Source organism: Cygnus atratus, chromosome 7, assembly GCF_013377495.2.
Source record: "Cygnus atratus isolate AKBS03 ecotype Queensland, Australia chromosome 7, CAtr_DNAZoo_HiC_assembly, whole genome shotgun sequence".
Taxonomy (NCBI): domain Eukaryota; kingdom Metazoa; phylum Chordata; class Aves; order Anseriformes; family Anatidae; genus Cygnus; species Cygnus atratus.
In genome coordinates this window covers 4946961-4954425 of record NC_066368.1, presented here as the reverse complement: position 1 = coordinate 4954425, position 7465 = coordinate 4946961, and the positions used below count along the sequence as shown (strand labels likewise).

Below are 7465 nucleotides of genomic sequence, written 5' to 3'. Positions count from 1 at the left end.
CCTTGTAGCAAGCACGACATCACTTTGTGAAGTGCCCTGGATCAGTGTGTGGGCCTCGTGGTGCTGGGGAATTTGGTGCTCGCACCTTCCCGTGGGCACCGTGGCCCTGTCAGTGCCAGCTCCACAATGCTGTGGTCGTTCAGGTCCACTGACTACAGTACTGCCGTTTGTGAGGAGGATGCCCCTGCATTTATTTAATTACCACCCCTAAAACCACCACCCCCCCCCAACCACGGCCATTTCGGCCCCCCCCCAACCCCCAGGCAGCACACGGCGTGGGACTACACCTCCCGTGAGGCCCTGCCGAGCGGGGCGGCACCTCCCCGCCCGCCCCCCTCACTACAACCCCCAGCAGCGCCCCGCGGCGGGGCTGCGGCGCTTGCGCGCGGCGGGGCGGGGCCGGGGCCGGGGCCGGGGCCGGGCGGGGCCGCGCAGCGCCGCCAGGGACCGGGAGCGCGGCGGGGTCCGGAGCGGCGCCGGGACGGGACCGGGAGCGGAGCGGAGCGGGACCCGGAGCCGGACCCCGACCCCCCGCGGCCCGCCTCGGCTCCTCGCGGGGCTCCTGTGAGTGCCGGCACCGGGCCCCGCGGGAGGCGCGTCCTTGGGCTTCCCCCTTTCCCCCGGCCTTTGTGCGGGGCCGCGCCGGGCCTGGGCTGTCCGCGCTCCCGGTGCGGTTTAATTACTTGTTAATTAGGGCCTGGAGGGCACCGCCTCGGGGGGAGCGCGGCGGGGGGGCTCGCCGCCTGCTGGCACGGCCCGGAGGTGAGCGGCCGGTCCCGTTGCCATTAGGGAGCGTGTCCCTGAAAGGGGTGAGGGGCTGCAAGTGGGCTTCGGGCTGTAATTTTTCTTGTGTCTGCAGCCTGAGGTTCCCCAGGTGCGTGGCTGACCCCGCTGGCTTCGTCCCGCAGCCCCCCGAGGTGTCCTTGGTGCAGGCGGGAGGCGGCAGGTTGCTGGGTGAAGTGTTCGCCCCGTGGCTTCAGGGGGACGGCGTGCGCTCTTCGGGGTGCGCGCTTTGGTTTCGAGCCTGCTTTTTAAAAAAAAATAATTATGTTTTAATTTCCATCGGCTGGCTAAGCATGGTAGTTGAAATGATCAAACATTGAGCGGTTTATCTTCGAGTGGGGAAAAGAGGAGTTATATAGCTTTTAGTTACGTAGAAAACGCTCTTATTTATCTGAGTAAAGCTGAGAGGGAGAATAACTTCTTACATTTTTAGATTGATTTAGGTTTCTCCATCTCACCTTACGAATGCACGGTGCTTTTGAAGAGGTCTCTAGCCATCTATGCATGCAGTGGTCCGAACGGCATAAGCTTTTTTGTCGCTTTCTGACAAACTGCTTACTGTGCTGACAGAAGGCCATCAGGCCTGTGGAGATGCAGTTTCTGTTCTCGTCCTGTTACCCAGCCCCATACGTGGTACCAGGACAGAGAGCCATGTTTGATTGTACGGTGTGGCGCTGTGAGGTGTCAGAGTAGCTTTGTGCTGTGGAATCCAGCAGGGTTTTTCTTTTTTTTTTTTTTTTCATCCGCTTCCTTTTTACATAGTTAGGCTGCATTTGGTATGATGCAGCACAAGCGCAGCCTTCACTGAGATGGAGCTGCGTCTGGCATCTCCGGCTGGCTGATGTATGATGAGTTACTCTTTCTGTCTGTCTTTACTGTGCTGTATTTTTAAGGATTTTTTTTCTACTTTTGATTGAAAAGTTGTTACAAAGTTTGAAGACTTGTATCGGTTTATTTCGCAAGTGAGTTACAGGTGCAACTTCCAAGCAAATTGAGTAGTGCAGTTATCTATGGGAAGAGCTCTTTCTCTGAGTTTAATCCTTCTTGGGAAGCACCGTGTTGGATAAATTCACAGGAATTCACTGTGTTCTAGTAAGTCTTAGCAGTGAATTTGCAACTTGCCTTGGACTTGCCTTTTAGGCCCCTGCAGTTTTGTGTCCTGTTCCTGGTACTTGCTGTAGCAAGTAGCAATACCTAAGTCTCTGTCAGGTTTCTAAAGCAGGGAGGCGTGACAGTCCTGTTTTCCTGTTTGTCACATCAGTAAGCATTAGGAAGTGGGCTGAAGTCTGTCTTAGTAGAGAGAGGTTCTTAGCCTTGATGATGTTTGGAGGAGAGCCTTGTAATTCGGGGATAAAGAGCACTGATATTGCAGAGAGTGATAACTCACGGGAGGGTACTGTGTTTGTGTGCTCTGATAGAGCTGGCACTCGGCTTGGGAGCAGTGAGTGCTGGGCTGCTGGGGATAGCTTTGTGTAAAGAGTAAGATTTTGTGAATCTCTTTGCTCACAGTTACTCAGCGTTGCTATTTTGGTTTGTTACTGCAGGAAAACTTGATTTTGAGTTAGCTGTGAAGATGGAGTCTGTTTTCTGAAGCTCCGGTGTTAGATAACTAGAGTTGGACAATCTTCTGTTGTATATCTGTGCGTTTATGCGTTTCAGAGGTGGAAATAAAAGATGTGCAGTAGATGACTAACAGGTAGATCGCGGTGTTTAAGGGTTTTGGAAGAACAGATGCTTTCATCTAAATCAGAGAATCTATAAAAGAAGAAGTAGTATATAAGCAAAATAGGAAACATCTTAATGCTTTTTTACTTCTTCCTCCTCTCCCTCTGTATTTGTTCTTCCTCAGGAGCAGTAGCCGAGCGATAGAGAGAAGACAGGCGCGCATGTGGGGTATAAAGGTGTGTACACGCAGGGGGAAAACCCAGGTGCAAGAGATGGCCTTGGTTTTTCCAAGCAGCCGTGCTTCAGAAGACAAGGAAGTCATACCCCAGGACTAATAAAGGCTGTCTGTATGTCAGAATGTTAACGTAGAAGAGAGGAAGCGCACAAGTTGGGCGTTATTGACTGTAGCAGATTTTAGTAATGCCCTGAAGTTTTTTCTAAAGTGCTTATCACTTCTCTAAAGCGATCTCTGCTTGTAATACAGTCTCCAATGCAGTATTGGACACGGCCCAGAATGCCAGGCCTGCAAAATCCTTAATCTATTTTAGTAGGTTCAGAATTCCATCAATGCCATTATTGCTAAATGGTTCTGGTTACTCGAGCTGACACCTATCATACCGCATGTAGTCGCTTCAAAATGCAGCAAGCCAGAAGCATGGGAAAGTGGGAACGTGCTAAAAGTGTGAAGTTCCCTTGCGTGTGTGTGGTGCTGGGCACTTTGTGAGCAGCTGTACGGCAGTGTTTGTCTGAACAACAGCTTGCGATGCAGGGGCACGCATCTTTCTTGCAATTCATTTTGTTCCCCGATAATTTGGAGCAATGGAAAACATCCTCAGAAAATGCTCGCTGGGATTTTGAGCCAAGTAAACCTTTGTGCAGTTGTACAGTTGCATGAACGTAGAGGGCAGTAACTTGCTTCAGTGCCAATGTACGTGAACTTAGGTAACCGGATTTGGCATATAACATTTTTACAAAATGGAGTAAGTAATGCAGATGTCACTAGGAAGCAAGAAGCATGTGTGTGGTTTTCTCATTTTGAATTGAAATGCAGCAAGACGTGGCCATAAACGCTGCTCTCGGTGCTTTAGAAAGTCACACAAGGAACCTAAGTATCAAGATTCCAGTGAGCTTACCTTACACGAAGGTAATGTGGCTTCTTTAAAAAGTGATAATAAAGAAGTGTGTGCTGAAGAGGTTGGAAAAAGAAATCGAAGTTCAGGTTTAAAAGTTCTGTGTTAATGCATAAAATGACTGAAATGAGTTGGGTGGAAAGAGATGGCTGGGCTATTTAAAAAAAAAAAAAAAAGAAAAAAAAGGCATTCTGCTCTTAGTCTGCTCTCTGAAATGAGGGCTTTGTGAATCTGTAGGTCAGAGGTCGGCTTGTTCCATGCAGTGGCCTAACCCTGAAACACTCCGATACTCGCGTCTGGCTCTATTTTATAAATAACACCTTCCTGTTGGTGCTAGGTACAGCAGCAGGGTTTTGTTACTGGTAAGGAAGGAAGCTTGGTTCATTGTCTCAGCACTGAGCAGCGTTTTCTCCCTCCAGGGACTCAGCGAAGCATCTAGAATGTGTAGGTGTTTCTTTAATCTTGGAGAAGGAACTTATTAAGCTTTCTGGTGCAGAACTGTATGAGCCACTTACTCTGAGAGATGTTATCTGCGCAGGCAGGGAGGTGCAGGTCTGGTAGACATTTGTGGCATTCACCAGTTTAAACAGCTTTCAGGTTTGAACATATGCCTTCGCCTCGAAAAATCTGAATAGTTTCAGGTGTTGTATGGAGAAGAAAGGTGGTTCGGTGGGGAGGCTGCCGCTCCGGGACTTGGGGAACAGGTTCAGCTCAGCGCCTTGCCAGAAGCTGCCTGTGTGGCCTGGGCCAGGCTGCTCCTCTGCCCCCCGCTCGCACTGATGCTGCGGAGAGGTGCTGGGTGCTGCGGGGACGTGGCGGGCACCTCGGGACCTGTGGGGCACCTGGCTCCTCTGCTGCAGAGGTAGAGTCAGGGGGGGAAAAGGTTTTCAACTGGAAACCTGTCAGGTCAGTGTAAAAGACAGAAAGCAGGTTGTTAAGGCTTTGAGGAGCGCTGCATCGTTCTGCCTATTAAAAAATAAAATATAAAAGCAATGCTTAAAAACCTGAAGGAACCGGGCCAAGTTTTCCTGGTGTGATCCTGCTGCTCGAGGAACGCTGGCAAAGCTTCCCTGCACCTCTCTCAGCTGGTCTCTTTGGGAAATGGCTTTTGTTCTAGGCAGGCATTACCTCTGAACGTTTCAGCTACCGGTGTGGTTTATTAGTTCCTGCTGGCACGGTGGGCAGAGCGCCTGAAGTTGTGTTTGATTTATCGACTTTCAGGTGGAAGAGAATGAGAGAGGATCAGCGTCTGTACCCCGCCCCACCCGGGGTGGGGGATAATTTGCAGCCACTCCTACGCAGCGCTGTCTTTGGTGACTTTATGGAGCTAAAAGCGCTTTGGATTTACGGTTCTTCAGGTGGAAATATGAAACGGTCTTGTCGCTGTTGTAAACTGAAAGTGCAGACGAGACCTCGCTTACCAAGCTTTGCAAACGTGAGTTCTCCTTGCTGAGAGCCTGCGCCCCCAGGAACAGCCCCCATACCGACAGAGCTGTGATAAATTCATTACCTTAGTATGTAATTATTTTGCGTATGCTCGCTGGGGGTGCTTTGGTCCCCATCGCATTTACGTGCCATGTCCAAGGAGATGTTTGAACGTGTTCAGACTGGTGCCTTCATTAAGCGCTCCTCTAAGTGCTAAGACAGTTACATGTCAGGCTTGTTACCGGAGTGAGCAGTCCTCCCAACGCTGCGCTTCAAAGCAAGTTGGTAATGTATTGGTTAACTCTTTAGGGAGGATTTTGATAAGGGATGAGAACTTAGCCTGCACTAATAATTCACCTGGCAAGTTTGTTTCTTTAGCTTGTAGGCTTCGTGTGCTAGCGCTGTAAAGTTTGGTAGCAGTGCTCTTGCTTCAGACGTGTTCTGCCGTTCACAACTTCAGGCTTGGGCTGTATGAAGCTCGTTGTAAGTGCTGTAGCTCCTTTATTTATACAGTCTTCCCAGTTTGTGTTGGTGCTCAGTTTTTATTTTGGGGGGATTGAAAGAGCAGGATTTCTTTGTGAAATCCATTTGTTCCCTTTCCTGGGGGAAGGCTGCAGTACAGGAGTTGAAAAGCAGTGCTGACTGCTCACGGTAAGTCACAGGCATGTCGTTGCACATACGCAGGATTTGTGCTGCTTTGGAGCATTTCCGTCTTGCCGTGCACAGGTCACGGGGCAATCCTGCAAGGTGCCAGGAGCCCGGTGGCTTCCTGCTGGCATCGGGATCGCTCTGTGGGTGGAGTGTTGTCGTCTTCCACAGGCATCGTACCTGCTGCTATGAGAAACACCGGTGTCAGCGCAGGACAAGCGTGCAGCAAACCAGCATTCGCCTCTTTTTGCGCATGCAGAAGGTGAGGGGGGAATTCAGCAAGCGGGCATGGGCTGTGCCTGACGTGAGGGCAGCTCTGTAGGCTCACGGCTGGCTTCCAAGGAGGAAGGATGCTTGAAAAGAATTGTGTGGGATAAGTTACAGCGAAGTTTGTGCTCCAAGTGAAGCGTTAGGTTTTGTAGCACAATGGCTGCACGGTCATAGCAGAGCAGCTTTTATTTTATGGGGTTTCTGCTTATGACAGAGGAGACTCTTATCAAGAGTGGGGTTTTCTTTGATTTAAGAAGTATTCAAAAAAAAAAAAAAAAAGGAAGGCAGTGACCTGAAAACTTTGCCATTTGATGGTCAGAAGAGAAAATTAAGCTTCCATGGTAAACAGGATCTGGCATGTCTTCTGTAAATGAGCGTTGGCTCGCTTGCAGGAGGCAGACAAAGCCTTCTTCTAACTAAAGAGCTCTCGCTGAACTTGCTCTTGCTGAAGATGCCGGAGATTAGTCCCAACCGCTGCAGTGCTGCCGTGACTCGGTAAGTAAGCTGGGTGCTGGGGGAGTCCCCCAGCCTTCGGAGGCCAGGGTGCTGCCCCCGCAGTGCCTTACACCACGAGCTGAGCGTGGTGGAGCCCCAGAACAATAAAATAAGCCAGGTGAAGTCTCGATGGCAACAATTTTTCATCCTGAAAGTTTTAATGTGGGTGAACCGTTGCATTTTGATTCTGCATTGAAGTTGTCTATAAAATCGAGTTTGATTTGATAATTAGTTACTTGCTTACAGTGTTTTGGTTTCATTAAATCCTTTTGCATTTAAAAAAAATCAACCCAAATATTCATTGATGGTGTTCCTTTCATTATGTGATACTTGAAGTGCAGCACAGCAACAGTTACTCACACAGTTCTTGTTAGACTTTGCAGTTGGCCGCAAGTGTTAAAAATAGGCTTACATGCCTTGTTATGATCTTTTTGTAGACAAAAGTTGCAAATGTTGCTTTAATCCTGTGCTCATGTAGACGCACAGCATGTTACAGGCCGGTAGGTGTGTGTAATGTGAAATCCCAGGCTGCAGACACCCAGCTCTCAGGAGCTGGCTCTAGTGCCTTACGCGTGGAGTTTAATGGCGCTAGGCTGAGTGTGATGTGCTTGCATTTGAATCTGAAACCTGCCTTTGGATCTGTGTGTAAGAGGTCATCTTTTAATATTACAATACTCCTCAGCTTCCCTCCGGCTTCTACTCCTCAGTGCTTTCAGCACACCACGTTGAAGCTAGCACAGCTGTATTTTCTTTTCCTGTTCTACTTCTCTCTGGTTATCTCGCTTTGAGTAACTCTGTATTACCTCGTGTCAATATGAAGTGATAAAAACTGCGCTCCTGGCTCTCTGAAAACCTTGCACTCGTGATCGTATTCTTTTGACTGATTTTTATTTTATTGCTTTCTAGATTAGTCCTCACCCCTAAAGTATAGATGCATTTTGAGAGTTCATCTTGTGGCCTCGTGTCATGGGATGCTTCCTCTTAAAATGCTCGTTGTAGAGAGGCGAGTGCCGTTAGGTGAGCTGCTGGGGTTTTGTTCTGGCTCTCGA

The 7465-nt window shown here is 49.3% G+C and overlaps 1 protein-coding gene across 3 annotated transcripts in view; it reads left to right on the top strand.

Moving 5' to 3' along the window:
* The first annotated feature begins 390 nt into the window (after positions 1–390).
* Positions 391–7465, top strand: part of PLEKHA1 (pleckstrin homology domain containing A1) — a 33086-nt gene continuing 26011 nt past the window's right edge. For 2 of the 3 annotated variants that reach the window (XM_035547822.2, XM_035547821.2), the window contains exon 1: positions 418–564. The gene's annotated coding sequence lies outside the window, so the exon portion shown is untranslated. Of the gene's footprint in view, positions 565–7465 lie in introns of all 3 variants that reach the window. The other variant, XM_035547819.2, reaches the window with a different exon arrangement.